The 17104-nt window shown below is 32.2% G+C and overlaps 1 long non-coding RNA gene across 1 annotated transcript; it reads right to left on the bottom strand.

Annotated features, from left to right (window-relative positions):
* Nucleotides 1-13287: 13287 nt before the first annotated feature.
* Nucleotides 13288-14053, bottom strand: LOC137411727 (uncharacterized). The gene is made up of 3 exons (XR_010981390.2): nucleotides 13797-14053; nucleotides 13505-13710; nucleotides 13288-13412 (listed from the first exon to the last, which is right to left on the bottom strand). It is a non-coding gene; the product is annotated as an uncharacterized LOC137411727 (long non-coding RNA).
* Between the last annotated feature and the right edge of the window lie 3051 nt (nucleotides 14054-17104).

A 17104-nucleotide genomic window follows, 5' to 3' on the forward strand; every position in this document is an offset into this window, starting at 1 on the left:
TATCAAACGATCGTTGATAATCACTCAACCATTCTTTCTTTGGACTTTCTTTCTCACAAGCAAATGGAAGATCTTTATGTTTGATATGAAGTTCTTCAGGATATTTTAAATCGACCTCAAAATAATAACCAACCTTTGAATCATCCAATTGTTTTTGTGTAGAGATACATACATCTTGTAAAACCTTTGTGTAGTCTTTTTCCTTTACCCATCTTAGTTTCCCATAAGGAAGAGCTTGAGACATTGCCCAGCCATACAAGTTGTTTGCGTCATAGTACATCAAGTAAGAACTCTCTTTCGTTGAATCATAATTTGGAAGATATTTGTTATTTGCTTTTGCGTAGCTGCTCGAGCATACTTGTGAAATTCCACCTCTTTTTGCCTTTTCAATCATCAAAAGCATATCGACATCGGTTATCAAATCCAAATCTTGTTTTGTCATTTTCAACATCGCGCTCCAAGCCAATCCAGGTGCTGTGTAGTAGTGAGCAGGATCCAATCCATATCCAGTGCGACAAACAGATCTAAAGGCTTCAAATACATCGGCCAATAAAAGCACATCAGTTTTGAGATACAAATCGTGATACTCACCAAGATTCTTGATGTTATATTTTTCCCAAACATTTTGTGCGTGTACATAATCTTTATCAGATATATGACTGTTGTTTAATTTGTTATCGAAATTTTCTTTTAAAGGAAGTTGTGTTTCATTGAATCTCTCAAATGAGTCCATATAGTCATAGGGGTAAATTCCCTTTTGTGTTAGAAAATCTTTATCTGAAAAATACTCTGAAAGACATGGAAACTCTTTTAGATTTTGAACCAAGTTAGCCAATGGACTTGCCATGAATTTAAATGTATCAAGAAATCTGATATGAGTAATAGGAGATGTGTGAATTGTTTTTGTGAATGAAATGTATTTCTGATCTGTGTTAGGAATTGCTGAAATGTGTCCAGATGTCTTTGAAAGTTCATTAATAAATAGATGCGTATCATAATGAGCATTGTTATGAAGAAAGACAGGAATGAAAGAGGGGAGTTGATAATTAATATTACAACTTTGATGAGCTGGACCTCTATATTTACCAGTGAGATGACAATGATCTCTAACCTTTAGACCTTCACCAATTTTTTCCTCACAAATATGACAAACATTGTTTTTTCTAAATTCCCTTTTCTGTTCACTCGTCAAGGACATTGGTTTATTAGTTTCTCTCATTATCTTGGTTAATCGGACACAGTCTTTTTCTAGTCGTTTCACAAACTCATCTGGGGTATTTGAGCCTCTATACTCCTCTAACTTGTTATATTTATCACCAACGGATGATTTGATATAATAACAAAAACCGCAAGGAGTATGTTTTTGATATTTATTTGTGTATGAATCTTTTGGATCTGGAGAAGCAGTATCTATTTTTTCTAGAATACTTTCAAAATCAGCATATATAACAAATGGATGTTTGATCTTTTTCTTTTCATCTTTGAATGTGATATTTGAGCCTTCTTTAGGCATATTGATTACCGTTGATTTATGTTCACCACAATAATTTGAATGTTTATCTAATCTTTCTTGTGTATGGAAGAAGTTAAGACAACGCAAACAAATATATATTTTATTTGTTCTTTTACATACTTGTGGTTTTATTAATTTAGCAATATCTTTAATGTATGTATAATGTGAATTTTCCTCTGAATTAAAATATAGAAGATTAATATGAGTTTGTTTACAATTGTCAGAAAGCTTTAAAACCTGAATGCTGTTTGTTTCTGTTAGACCATAAACATTAACTGATAAATTATTTATCTTTTCAAATTTAGGAATATCATTTAAAGCCATCGGAAACTTTAGATCTTTCGTATTTAATGTATTCTCATATTTTTTATAATGAGATACTCTTTCATCATGAAAATGTGGAGGATGTAAGTGTGCTAGAATAGACCAGAGAAAACATTTATTGTCTTTATTTTTGATATTGATAACTGCTTTTCTATTTTTGATAACACTGGGTAAATCAATGTAGGAAGAAGCTTTTAGAGGATCTGATTTAAGAATATGAATGTCTATGTAAATAATTTTTCCTATATTGAATCCACTTCCTACGATTGAATTATCCACATCTTGCTCTTGTTTAATAAGTTCATCATAGACTCCTGATGTTTTAAAATCTTGATATGAAGATATAAAGTGTGGCTCAGTTCTCATGTATGGTGTATCTATAACTCCTTCGTCCTTTGTCATTTCTAATTTTACTCCCATATAAAATTTAAGTGGTTTCATTTCTTTTAGTGTTTTTTCAATCAACGTTTGAACAGCAGGTTTAACTATTTCTACAGCATCAACTATAGACTCTGGTTCAGGAGGTTTGAAGTTAAAGACTCTTATTTTAATATGTTCTTTGAATGCGCCATCAGAGTTTTTAGTTGTGATAAAATTTGATAAATGTAGAATTGTTTTAAGATGTATTTCGAAGCCTTTCTTGAGGATATTTTTATTACATGCAGAACAGTGTTTTGTTTCCTTCTGAATAGGAGATAGTAGGTGAAGTAGATTAAATGTGTGTTTGTTAGTTTTAAGGTGTCTTTTGTAGTGTTTATATTCTTGTTCACAAACATCACAATACGTTGCTTTGATCATATTTATTTATATAGTAAAATTATACTTAAAACAAAGTGCCTTTTTAGAGGCTTTTTAAAAGATGAAACTGTGCTTAAAGTAAAACACCTTTGAGCTTTTCAACTCGTTTTATGTATATAACTTTACTTAAAGTAAAACACCTTTGAGCTTTTCAACTCGTTTTATGTATATAACTTTACTTAAAGTAAAACACCTTTGAGCTTTTCAACTCGTTTTATGTATATAGCTTTACTTAAAGTAAAACACCTTTGAGCTTTTCAACTCGTTTTATGTATATAACTTTACTTAAAGTAAAGCGTCTATGTATTAGCCAGAAAGTTTAGATACTCTAGTTCATCAATTTCAATTTCACTATCTGAGTCATCAATAAAGCTACTCTCATAACTATCATTTGAACACAAACTATTAGTATCATAACTATCTTCAGATCCTAGACTCTCAGTATAATAACTCTCAGAGTATTGACTGTTAATATCACTCATTTACATACCATTAAACTTCCATCAATATCTATATGTTTTCTTTCATTAGAACTAATAACCACAATATTTTCTACATTAAATGTTATTTTCAAATAATCTCTAATAATCAGAGTACGGAATGATAGTTCACCACTAATATTCATATTATTAATTTCACCCACATCTTTGGGTCTATTAAAGAATATACAAATGTTTCCTCTAGAATCGTTGATGGTCTTATCATTCATTTTCAAAGCTTCTTTATCAATGACCTTTTCAAGCTTTGAGTAAATTGTTAGTAGTAGTGGAGAAACTTTTGTCAAATTTACTTTAATAGAGTTATTAATTAACATAGCTTGTCCCATAAATTTAATAAAAGGACACATGTTATTCTCCATTATGGGTTTAATCCAAAAATTTCCATATTTATCTTTGTTCAATTTAACATCTTTGACATATTTTTCTATATCTTCCACCGAAGTAGAGATTGATTGAAATTTGTCTTTTGTGTTTCGAAACATTGTATTTATTAGCTAATAAATTTGCGTTTAGTTTAAGTAAAGTTATATACATAAAACGAGTTGAAAAGCTCAAAGGTGTTTTACTTTAAGCACAGTTTCATCTTTAAAAAAGCCTCTAAAAAAGGCACTTTGTTTTAAGTATAATTTTACTTTATAAATATGATAAATTCTGAAGGATATTTAGAATTTCCAGACTCTCCATATGATAAATTAGAGAATTGTCCGGCTTGTGGTAGAGTGGGGCTTAATACAGAATCAGAAGCATATAAACAATGTATTTTCTGTGATTATCTTCTAATTAATGATAATAAAAAATATAGAAAAATATATAACTCTTTTAAATTAGAACCAAAAATGAATTACTTTACAAGATTAATAAGAGAGATGAATGTTAAGTATTATGGTGATAATACACCATTTCTTACAAGGGAAGAGACTATTTGTATTGAGGAAATGTATAAGGGTTTAATGATATTTATTATTCAAAATAATTTTAATGGAAATGTTAATACAAGATACTATATAAACAAAATAATGGATTATTTTGAAATTAAACCTGAACTCAGGATAAAATATAGAGTTTCTCAAAAAACTCAAAAAAAGTTGGATGACTTGTTTTCCAAATATATAAATGAATGATTTTTTACCCGTTTGGGAAAATAAGATAAAATTTAATAACCATAAAAATCTTCCAAATTCATTGAGATGTCTAATAGTTGGTTCAAGCGGATGTGGAAAAACCTGTTTACTTTTAAAGATGCTCCTTAGTCCTAATTTTTTAGATTATGATAATTTAATAATTTTTACAAAGTCAAGTTTTCAACCTGAGTATCAACTACTCTCACAGGGTTTTAATGCGGGTCTTAAAAAGGAAGACATTATCGGTTTATTTAAACTTCAAAACAAACTAAATGATTATAATATTGATGATATAATACAATTATTTTGTGATACACAGAAATCAAAATCAAAACTAAAACCCATAACTTGTATTCTCAGTGATAATACGGATGATATACCTTCACCTCAAGATTTAGATAAATCAAAAAAGAACCTCGTTATCTTTGATGATTGTGTTAATGAGAGAAACCAAACAGTAATGGATAGCTACTATACAAGAGGGAGACATTCTTCTTGTAATTGTATTTATCTTAGTCAGTCATATTTTCAACTCCCTCGGCACTCAATAAGAAACAATGCTAATACTTTTATTTTATTTAAGTTAAATTCAATAGATACAAATAATTTTTGGAGAGATAATTGTTCTACATTACGTAGTAAGAAGGAATTTGAAAATAATATGAAACACACGATCGGAAAATATAAATATATTGTTGTGAAACAAGATGAGATACTAAATGATATTTTTCAATAAATAAATATAGAAAATGAATACCGAAGAAAGAGTAAGAAAGTTTAAAGAACATCAAGAGTTGGTTTCAAAAGTTGTAAAGCAACAGGAAGACATAAAGAAGAAAAGGAGACAGAAACTAACTGGTGAAGAAGCCTTTGAAAGAAAACAAGAGAAATTTTTTAAACCACTTTTAAAAACTCAACAAACGATTTCACCTACAGTTCCCACGGTAGAATTTACTCCAAAAAAATTTCAAATGCTCAAAGATTTTAGTCAAATGACAGAGCAAGAACTTGGAGAATTAGAATATGATGATGAAGGATTATTTCGGCATCTTGAGAAGGTAAATAAACTTTCCAATTATATTGTAGAAGCTCTTCAAAACAATGAATATTTGAAGGGTTCAAAAACCAGAGCAGGTCTCATTCCAACAGAAGAACCAGCACAGTTCCATCTTGTGAAAGAAAAGTTATTGATATTTAATGATAAATTGGTGTTCTTAAGTTCTGACCAACCAAATGTTGAATTAACCCCAAGATTAATGTTTCTTCTAACAAAAGATGGACATTCTAATTCACCTTATTTTGATGAACCGCTTGAAATGGAAAGAGAGGAAGATAGAGAGTATATTGAGTTGCTAAATGCACTTGATTATGGAGTTTCTGTTGCTGGTAAAAGTAAGAAGAATGAGAAGGAGAAACATATTATTGATGCTTTAAGTAAGCTTGGTTCGGGTGTTAGTTTTCTTCCAAATGACCCATCACAATTAGTTAATAGGTTATTATTGTTGTTAGGTAGTAAGAAGGCTGGAAACAACAATTGTTTTAATGAAGCATCCGCCATTTTAGATCAGTTGATGAATATGAAAATAATTAATAAATGTCAATACAAAGATATTTTATTAGATATTAAATAAGATGAGAAGCACAATTCTTAGTTTTAATTTCACAACGAGTGATTACACAGCTTCATTCCCTTACCCACTACAACTTGACCCCAAAAAAGAATATGAGGCTTCTTTGTTGTCAATGGAGACTTATAATACCTTGTTTAATATCACAGAGAAAAACAACAAGTTTAGTTATAATCCAGGAAGTGGATATAAAACTATAACCGTTTCACCCGGTGCTTACGAGATTTCTCAAATATCTTCAGAAGTCTCTCGCCTTATGAAAGAAAAAGGTGATGAACCAAAAAATATTGTAATAGATATTCAAAAACACACTTCAAAATCAACTATTAAACTTAAAAATAATTATAAAGTTGATTTCACGATTGAAAATTCGTTCAGAGAGCTATTGGGGTTCTCTTCTAAAAAGATTGAAGCTAACGGGACGTCTTACAGTGATAATGTCATTCAAATATCCTCCGGTATAAATTCAGTATTAATTCATTGTGATTTGATTGATGGTGCTTATAACGATGGAATAAGAACAAATACAATATTTTCATTCAGCGCATACTCAACCCCGATTGGTTATAAATTTAATATGGAACCAAAAAATCTTGTCTATTTACCTGTGTCAGGAAAAACCATATATAGAGTAAATTTTAGGATAACCGACCAAGATAATCGTATGATATCCTTTAATGATGAAATTATATCCATCAGAATTCACCTACGTGAAGTTTTTCAATAAATAAATAATGGTTATTGTGAGAAAACACGAGTTGGGAAAATATAAAATAATTACAGGGGATGGGATGTTCCTTTCACCATACTATAAGGGTGAAGGTATGTTTCTTGGGAGAGGATACTATAAACCAAAGAGACAACGGGGTGTGGGACATCAATTTAGAAATAAAGGAGATGGGATAATTGATACTCTAATGGGTATTGGTTCAACCATCCTTAAACATAAAGACCTAATTGGTTCAACTGCTTCAGCCGTGGGCTCAGTTGCGGGTGCTATAAAGAGTATAAAAGATGCTCAAAAGGAGTCTCATAAATTACAAGCAATCAAAGAAATTAAAAAAGGTAAAACTCAACTATCTTCACAAGAACGACAAAAAATCATTAAAATACTTGGGTCAGGGTTTCAACGATTTTAATGCTATATAAATACAAGTATGGAAGCGATTGATAGTATCTATGATTTGGATGATACGATTATCATTTCAAACTCTACTAAAAAGGAAGACTATTTTAAGGTAAATGCTATAACAGGAACAGACTGGAATTCAAACGGAACAAAAAGTTTTGAAATAAATAATCAACAAACTTACTTGAATATAGCTGATAGTTTCTTGCTGTGTAAATTTAAATTCACTAAGGCTGCGAATAATACTAATGCTACACTCGTAAATGATTTCTTCTGGAAAATGTTTGACAGTGTCCGCCTGTATATTGGAACACAAGAGGTTGAAGCGGTTGATTATGTCTCTGCTACATCTGAAATGATGAAATTTACACTATATTCGTTTAGTGATAGAATGGGTAAGGGAGCTGTTGAAGGTTTTATTCCTGATATGTCAACGGGAACAAATGCTGACCCTGGTTATAGTCAAAGGAAGTCAATGTATAATGATGATACAAAAGCAGAGAATAGTTTTACGGTAGCAGTACCTCTGAAAGGTATATTTGGATTTTGTGATTATGATAAAGTTTTGTATGGTCTTAAAATTAGATTTCAACTACAAAGGAATGATAATGTAAATAGGTTGCTTTTTGGGGCTGAAAATGCTTTTGGCGACAATAATAAATTTGTTATTAATGATTTGTGTTGGTATATTAGTGAATATACTCCTAATCTTAAAACGGAAGAGATGTTAAATAGAAGACTTAACTCAAAGAAACCGCTAAATGTATCATACCTTAAAAGAAGATGTCAACACGTTAAACTGGAACACACTACCTACACTTGGAATTTGGGTGTTCTTGAAGGAAAGCCACGATACCTATGGCTCATTTTTAAGAAACCAGATGGAGAGGAGGGTACTGATAAGAATAATGCGCTGAGTGATAATGCTAAGGTGAAACAACTTCGGGTTTCTCTTGATGGAACATTTTATCCGCGAGATAGATTGGAAATTGATTGGGAAAAAAATGATTATGCGGAAGCCTACAAGTCTTACCAAATGGTGTGTGAAAGCAACGGTAATAATGAACCTATTTTGGATATGGTTGCGTTTCAAAAACTTTATACAATCTATGCAATTGACCTGAGTTCTCAAAAGGAAACTATAAAGTCTAATAGAGTGGATACTTCTCTATACATTGAAAGAGGAGAGAATGAAGAAGTTGATGCTTATTGTTTGCTTTTGGAGGAAACAGAATTACAGATTAATACAGATAATGGTGTTATGATTAATATCACATAGGTTTTTTCTCATAAATAAATGGTAGGGGTATATGTTAATCAAATCAATCTTAATAAATTAACATCTTGTATTCAAAATCAAAAGCCTTGTATTATTAACGTTAATACAATTCAAAGAAAAGGAGCAGTAAGAATTGATGTTTTACTCACAAGAGAGCAGGTGAAAACACTAAATGATGCTGGATCACTTAAAATTAAAATGACAAAACCTATGTTAAAGAAATATTCAATAGACGAGTCAAGAGGAGGATTTCTCCCATTTCTAATTCCTTTATTTGCTGGTTTAAGTGCGGCGGGAGCATTGACTGGTGGTATTTCAGCAGCGATAAAAACTGCTAACGAAAGGAAGGCACAACTAAAAGCTCAAAAAGAATTGGAAAGACATAACAAGGAGTTGGAGAAACAAATTAGTGGAAGTGGTGTAATTGTAGATTTTGCTCAAAAACTTGAAAGTCTACCTGATAAAGCTAGATTGTTAGTTGGAGATATGCTTTCCTCTATCGCTCAAGCGGGTGTTAAACTAACTAAAAGGGGTAATGGGTTATATCTTTCTCATAAATAAATGGATAAATGGTTTAAACAATTTGGAAAGAATACAACGTCAAATATAGAACTTGCTAAATATTGTAAAAAACTAAAAATTGATAATGTGGTTATTTGTATGAGAGATGAATTAAAAAAGTTGTCCAAGAATACAATGAATATTATTATGAATTTAGACACACAGAATGGTTCTCATTGGGTTTGTATTCATAATAGTCAGGATAAATATTATTTTGATAGTTATGGTATGCCACCACCTGTTGAAGTAATACAATTCTTACAGAATGGTGTTTATCAAACATTTCAAGTTCAAGAAATTAATTCTAAATGTTGTGGTCAATTATGTTTATATGTATTATTTCAACTCAACAATAATGAAAATTTTTATGATATCATTTTTAATCTAATATAAATGACTTATGTTGGAAAAGATGGTTCTATTTTTGGAAAATCCTCTCAGGATATTGATTTATCAAATTATTATACAAAGGCACAGGCTGAACGACAAAAATATAGTGTAAGTAAAAATATTAATATGAAGAATACTTATAAATTAATCAATTATCCAAACCCTACAGATGCGAATGACTTAATTAGATTAAGTGATTTATCACAATATATATTTTTAAAGAAAACAGCACGTTTTGTTAAACAAGTAAAATTTACAACCACAACACCCGGTTATACTGACCATACACCTTTCCTCATTGAATTTAACTACCTGCTTACAATTGAATTTTATAAAGAAGGACATTTAGTTAATATGCGAATTAATAAATGGGGGTATGATATGCCTGATTTAGGGTATAATTGGTCTTTTTCAATAAACATAGAAGACCTACATGATTTAAATCAGTCTCGTAAAGAAGAATATTATCCACTTGGTGAAGATAAGGATTTATGTGGAAGTACAATTAGTAAACAACAAATACGTGATTTTAAGAAAAGAAAAATATATGATAGTATAGCGATGGTTCGCATGACAAAGAAGGAAGGTAATGAGATAAGGATAGAAAGCCGAGGAATACAAACCGATTTGGTAGTGGGAAGATGGGGTGGTATTACCTGTCATAATATTAATCTCACATATATTTCTGATACATAAATGGCAGGAAGAAGACTACAAGAGAATTATAATTTTTGTATTCAAGGATACCTACAAGAAAAGGGTGCTCGGTATTACATACCTTATGATTTGGAGCATATACATGGGAATTTTGTCATAAAAAACTGGCCTTATACTGATATTGTTAAACCCACAAATAGAGACTTGTTTAAAGTATTAAATAAAAATGAACTTCTCAAAGTTATGAAATATAAAACTCTTTTAGAAATCGTCAACAAATCTTATTGGTATCCTATTATGAGAAAAATAATTATAGATACAAGAATATCTCAAAATCCAGATGAGTATATGTATAATATTCTTTGGGGCTCAAGCTCAAGGGTAGCAAGGGATGAGGAAGGAGTTGAAGAAGAGAAGGAGGAAGGAGTTGAAGAAGAGAAGGAGGAAAGAGAGAAGGAGGAGAAGGAGGAAAGGGAGAAAAAGGAGAAGGAGGAGAGGGAGAAAAAGGAGAAGGATGAAAGGGAGAAAAAGGAGAAGGAGGAGAAGGAGAAGGAGGAGAGGGAGGAAAGAGAGAGGGTGGAAAAATATAAAAATATGACCATTCCTGAGATTAATGAAAGATTGAAGGTATTACGGCAAATAAATAAATCTCAACGCACTGAAGAGGAAAATAAAGAATTAATGACTCTTACGAACATATTGGTTTTTAAATTTGCTATAATGAATTCAGAGCGCAGATATACAACATATAGTTGATGATGTTGGTGTTATTGACTTTAGTTAATTTTATTTGTAAATAAATGGAGGAGAGAGTGAAGCCATTTCTAAGGATTCTTTATGTTTTAAAAATCAAGATAGAAATGTATATGTTGAAAACCAAAAAGGTTTTGGCACTATGTAGGACTTTTTCTCATAAATAAATATGAGTTATTGTCTCAAATGTAAAAAGAAAACTAAATCTAAAAATATCTCTTATGTTAAAGCTAAAAATAATAGAGTTTATCAAAAAGGAATATGTCAAGTGTGTGGCTCTAAAAAGTGTCAATTCATCTCTCCTAAAAGTGGAGGAGACATACAAAAGTTTTTGTCAGGTAGCAAATTTACAACAACTGGAATTCCAGGGGAATTACACCTTCCAGGGTATTCTTTCTGTGGCCCAGGAACAAACTTGGATAAAAGATTAGATGAGGCTGACAATCCTAAACCTTGGTCTAAACCTACAAATAGGGTTGATGAAGTGTGTATGAAGCATGATATTGCTTATGGGAAAACCACTACGTTGACTGAAAAACATAAAGCCGACAGAGAAATGTTGTATAATTTGTCTTTGATACAAAATCCAACGTTGAGAGAGAAAGTTGATAGGTTTATTGTGAGAAATTTGATAAATGCTAAATTGAAACTTGGTCTTGGTTATTCACCCTCAAAAAACTATTAGGCTCTAATGATGTCATCAAGACTGAGGAGCTTTTGGCTGAAGAATTACACAAACCTATAATCACCAAGTTTAAAAGAAGGAAGGTTTATTCCAAAGACACTGACTACATATGGTCCGCTGATTTAATTGAATTGAATAATGACAGGGGATACAGGTATGCTTTAACCGTTATTGATTTGAGGAGTAGATTTGCCTGGGTTGTCCCTTTAAAAAATAAAAAGGGTGATACTTTAATGTTATCCTTTAAGCTAATATTTGATAGGGATAAAAGAAAACCAAAGAAACTGTGGACCGATGAGGGAACAGAGTTCTATAACAAAATATTTATGAAATTTCTTAAGGGGGAGGGTATTAAATTATACAGCACCTTTAATGAAGGAAAAGCAGTTGTTATTGAGCGTTTTAATCGTACTTTGAAAGAGAGGCTATATAAAAAATTCACACAACTCGGTTCTCAAAAATGGGTGTATTTAATTCAGGGTATTGTAGATAATTACAATAATACAGTTCATTCATCAACAAAATCAAAACCATCAGAATCATTTACAAAATTAGAATATGAAAAGGAGATTAATTTGAGAAAACCGAAGTTCAAAGTTGGTGATATTGTAAGAATATACAGATGGAAAAGCCATTTTGAGAAAGGTTATACAAAAAAATGGACTAATGAATTATTTAAAATCGTTGATGTAATGGATACAGTCCCTTGGACCTACAAATTATATGATTTAAATGGAGAAGAAATCTTAGGGTCATTTTATTCACAGGAATTACAAAAAACAAAGCTGATAACCCTTGAAAATAATAAATAAATAAAAAAATGTAATGGGGATACGTTTTTAAATCTGTGAACCCCAAACACAGAATCCCACAACTTTTTAGTTGGGGCTAACTTTTGTGTGTATAATGGGGATACGTTTTTAAATCTGTGAACCCCAAACACAGAATCCCACAACTTTTTAGTTGAGGCTTAACTTTTGTGTGTATAATGGGGATACGTTTTTAAATCTGTGAACCCCAAACACAGAATCCCACAACTTTTTAGTTGAGGCTTAACTTTTGTGTGTATAATGGGGATACGTTTTTAAATCTGTGAACCCCAAACACAGAATCCCACAACTTTTTAGTTGGGGCTTAACTTTTGTGTGTATAATGGGGATACGTTTTTAAATCTGTGAACCCCAAACACAGAATCCCACAACTTTTTAGTTGGGGCTTAACTTTTGTGTGTATAATGGGGATACGTTTTTAAATCTGTGAACCCCAAACACAGAATCCCACAACTTTTTAGTTGGGGCTTAACTTTTGTGTGTATCATGGGGATACGTTTTTAAATCTGTGAACCCCAAACACAGAATCCCACAACTTTTTAGTTGGGGCTTAACTTTTGTGTGTATAATGGGGATACGTTTTTAAATCTGTGAACCCCAAACACAGAATCCCACAACTTTTTAGTTGGGGCTTAACTTTTGTGTGTGTGAGTGGGTCATAATAATGTGCAAACCCTAACCCAACCCCCACATTAAAACACCATATTTGTTAGTCAAAACAACTGAATCCATTACATCAACCATTAAAAAAAAGTTCTTAACTCCATCTCTTTGTATGACCTTCCAATTCTATTTATCTTTTCTCAACTTTTTAAAAACAATTCAATGATAATATAAGATAAATGAGTCTGTGAGGTTTGACATTCATTCAAAAATTCACCTCACATCTAGAACCCTAACCCAACCCAATCCCTAACCCATCCCCATCCCTTACCCAACCCATCCCTAACCCTCACATTCAAAATCCCAACCCTAACCCAACCCATCCCTAACCCATTAACCCAACCCCATCCCTAACCCTCACATTCAAAATCCCAACCCTAACCCTAACATAATCTTTTTTTCCTTTTCTTTTTTTAAATACGTATTTCAATATTTTTTTAAAATGTTTTTTAATACGTATTTCAAAATATATATTTTTCCTCTTCCTCCAATTCTGTCTTTCAAGGCTTTCAAGTTGGAAAAAGTAGAAATGGGAAGAAAGTATTTTCCAGCATCTTCTTCTCTGAACTTTCTTGATATTGCTGAAATACATGTAAAAAAAGAAATATATTACTTATCTAATATTGAATGAAATAACATATACTTTAATTGATTATTAATCAACTGAACTTACCTTAAATCAAACGTCATTAAAGAAAGAACATTGTTCATTGCTTTAGAATCCAAAGAGCCTCCAAGGTAAAACTCTTTCATTGGATTATCAAGGCAAAACTCGTTCTCTTGGTCATGGTTGCTCAAAAGGTCTTTAAACAAATCGATCATTTCACCCCAGGTTGTGGCAAAAGTTGTATTTTCATTTTGAATCTCAGATACAATTTCCTGTGAGAGAAAATAACAACGTATTAATTAATTATTTTTTACATGTAATACACAATTATTATATGTATATTAAAATAAAATATTACCTTCATTGATGAGAAATTTGAATCGAGTTTATCAAGGTGAAGGTTTAGCTCCACACAGCTAGAGTCTCCAAAACGAAACCATTTTTCAAAGTCTCCAAGGTAAAACTCTTTTCCTAATTTTATGAAATTTAGTGAGTCTCCAAGGTAGGCTCCACAGTTAGAACCATCTAGGCAGACCTCATAATTTGTTTTTCCCAAATTTAGTGAGTCTCCAAGGTAGGCTCCACAGTTAGAACCATCTCGGCAGACCTCATAATTTGTTTTTCCCAAATTTAGTGAGTCTCCAAGGTATAACTCTTTGGCTGGGTCATCAAGGTAGAACTCATTCTGTGGGTCTTGGTTGTTCAAAAGGTCTTCAAACAAATCAATCATCATTTCACCCCAGGTTGTGGCAAAAGTAGTATTTTCATTTTGTATCTCAGATACAATTTCCTGTGAGAGAAAATAACAACGTATTAATTTAAGACAATATTATTATTTATATAAATCAAGCTCTATGAATATTAAAAGAAACTTTGCTGACTCTTACACGAGTCTTATCTTAAAAAAAAAAAAAAAAAAAAAAAATACAAAAAAAAAAAAATACAAAAAAAAAAAAAATACAAAAAAAAAAAATACAAAAAAAAAATACAAAAAAAAAAATACAAAAAAAAAAATATACAAAAAAAATAAATAAATAAATACAAAAAAAAATAAAATAAATAAATAAATAAATAAACTTACCTCCATTGATAAGAGGTTCGAGTCCAGTTCATCAATCTGAAGGTTGAGCTCCACACAGGTAGTAGGACTCCAAGGAATGTCAAAGTTATCCAACTCCTTTTCAGCATAGTAGTTCATTCTCAAGTGAAGCAGGAAGTGTGTTTGAAAAGGCCTGTGTGGTTAGTGCCTTTTATAAGAAAGACTGGGTGTGTCATTTCCTGTGGAAATTCCCTTGGGCAAGTGTGGGCAAGTCTGGGCAAGTCTGGGCATGTCTTAACTGGAAATGATGTAATGTCTCAACAGAAAATGATGTAATGTTTCAACAGAAAATGATGTAATGTTTCAACAGAAAATGATGTAATGTTTCAACAGAAAATGATGTAATGTTTCAACAGAAAATGATGTAATGTTTCAACAGAAAATGATGTAATGTTTCAACAGAAAATGATGTAATGTTTCAACAGAAAATGATGTAATGTTTCAACAGAAAATGATGTAATGTCTTAACTAAAAATAATGTAATGCTGGAGAGTTTATAAAGTGGGTGGGCTTTAGTAAAACGTGGGCGGGGCCTACCAAAAGTGGGCGGGGCCTAACAAAAAGTGGGCGGAGCTTAACAAAAAGTGGGCGGGGCTTAGCAAAAAAAGTGGCGCGGAGCTTAACAAAAAGTGTGTGGCACAGGACCCGAACATAATCAATGATCAATGAACAACAATGATCATTGATAGTAAGAGAAAAAGGCCCATAAGACCAAGGGGGTCAGGAATGAGGTGTTAAGGGGAAATGAAGAAAAGTGATGGTGAGAGGGAAATTTACATGGAAGTGAGAATGATCATAGGTTCATAAGGCTAGAAGGATTATAGGTTCATAAAGGAAGAAAATCATAGGTTCATAAGGCGAGAAGGATCATAGGTTCATAAGGTGAGAAGGATTATAGGTTCATAGAGGGAGAAAGAGAGGTGTTTATGATTTTTGAAAAAGACAAGGGGTAAATGACATTAGATAGGGATTTCCCATGTTAAACGGAGGTGTCCCAGAAGCAACATTTATCATCTACTACAAACACAAGTGTGAAAAGTGGTTTTTCAACACTATCACAAGTGCAAAAATGTTTTTTCAACACTATCACAAGTGCAAAAAGTGTTTTTTCCACACTAATACAAGTGCGAAAAGTGGTTTCCTGCACCAACACATGTGCGAAAAGTGGTTTTTCAACACTAACACAAGTGCGAAAAGTGGTTTTTCAACACTAACACAAGTGCGAAAAGTGGTTTTTCCACACTAATACAAGTGCAAAAGTGGTTTCCTGCACCAACACATGTGCGAAAAGTGGTTTTTCAACACTAATACAAGTGCGAAAAGTGTTTTTTCCACACTAATACAAGTGCAAAAGTGGTTTCTTGCACCAACACAAGTGCGAAAAGTGGTTTTTCAACACTAACACAAGTGCGAAAAGTGCTTTTTCAACACTATCACAAGTGTAAAAAGTGTTTTTTCCACACTAATACAAGTGCAAAAGTGGTTTACTGCACCAACACAACTGCGAAAAGTGGTTTTTCAACACTAACACAAGTGCGAAAAGTGGTTTTTCAACACTAACACAAGTGCGAAAAGTGGTTTTTCCACACTAATACAAGTGCAAAAGTGGTTTCCTGCACGAACACAAGTGCGAAAAGTGGTTTTTCAACACAAACACAAGTGCGAAAAGTGGTTTTTCAACACTATCACAAGTGCAAAAAGTGTTTTTCCACACTAATACAAGTGCAAAAGTGGTTTCCTGCACCAACACAAGTGCGAAAAGTGGTTTTTCAACACTAACACAAGTGCGAAAAGTGGTTTTTCCACACTAATACAAGTGCAAAAGTGGTTTCCTGCACCAACACAAGTGCGAAAAGTGGTTTTTCAACACTAACACAAGTGCGAAAAGTGGTTTTTCAACACTATCACAAGTGCAAAAAGTGGTTTTTCCACACTAATACAAGTGCAAAAGTGGTTTCCTGCACCAACACAAGTGCGAAAAGTGGTTTTTCAACACTAACACAAGTGCGAAAAGTGGTTTTTCAACACTAACACAAGTGCGAAAAGTGTTTTTTCCACACTAATACAAGTGCAAAAGTGGTTTCCTGCACCAGCACAAGTGCGAAAAGTGGTTTTTCAACACTAACACAAGTGCGAAAAGTGGTTTTTCAACACTAACACAAGTGCAAAAAGTGGTTTTTCAACACTAACACAAGTGCGAAAAGTGGTTTTTCCACACTAATACAAGTGCAAAAGTGGTTTCCTGCACCAACACAAGTGCGAAAAGTGGTTTTTCAACACTAACACAAGTGCGAAAAGTGGTTTTTCAACACTATCACAAGTGCAAAAAGTGTTTTTTCCACACTAATACAAATGCAAAAGTGGTTTCCTGCACCAACACAAGCGCGAAAAGTGGTTTTTCAACACTAACACAAGTGCGAAAAGTGGTTTTTCAACATTCACACAAGTGCGAAAAGTGGTTTTTCAACACTAACACAAGTGCGAAAAGTGGTTTTCCACACTAATACAAGTGCAAAAGTGGTTTCCTGCACCAACACAAGTGCGAAAAGTGTTTTTTCAATACGAAC

Source organism: Myxine glutinosa, chromosome 5, assembly GCF_964187855.1.
Source record: "Myxine glutinosa chromosome 5, kmMyxGlut1.1, whole genome shotgun sequence".
NCBI lineage: Eukaryota > Metazoa > Chordata > Myxini > Myxiniformes > Myxinidae > Myxine > Myxine glutinosa.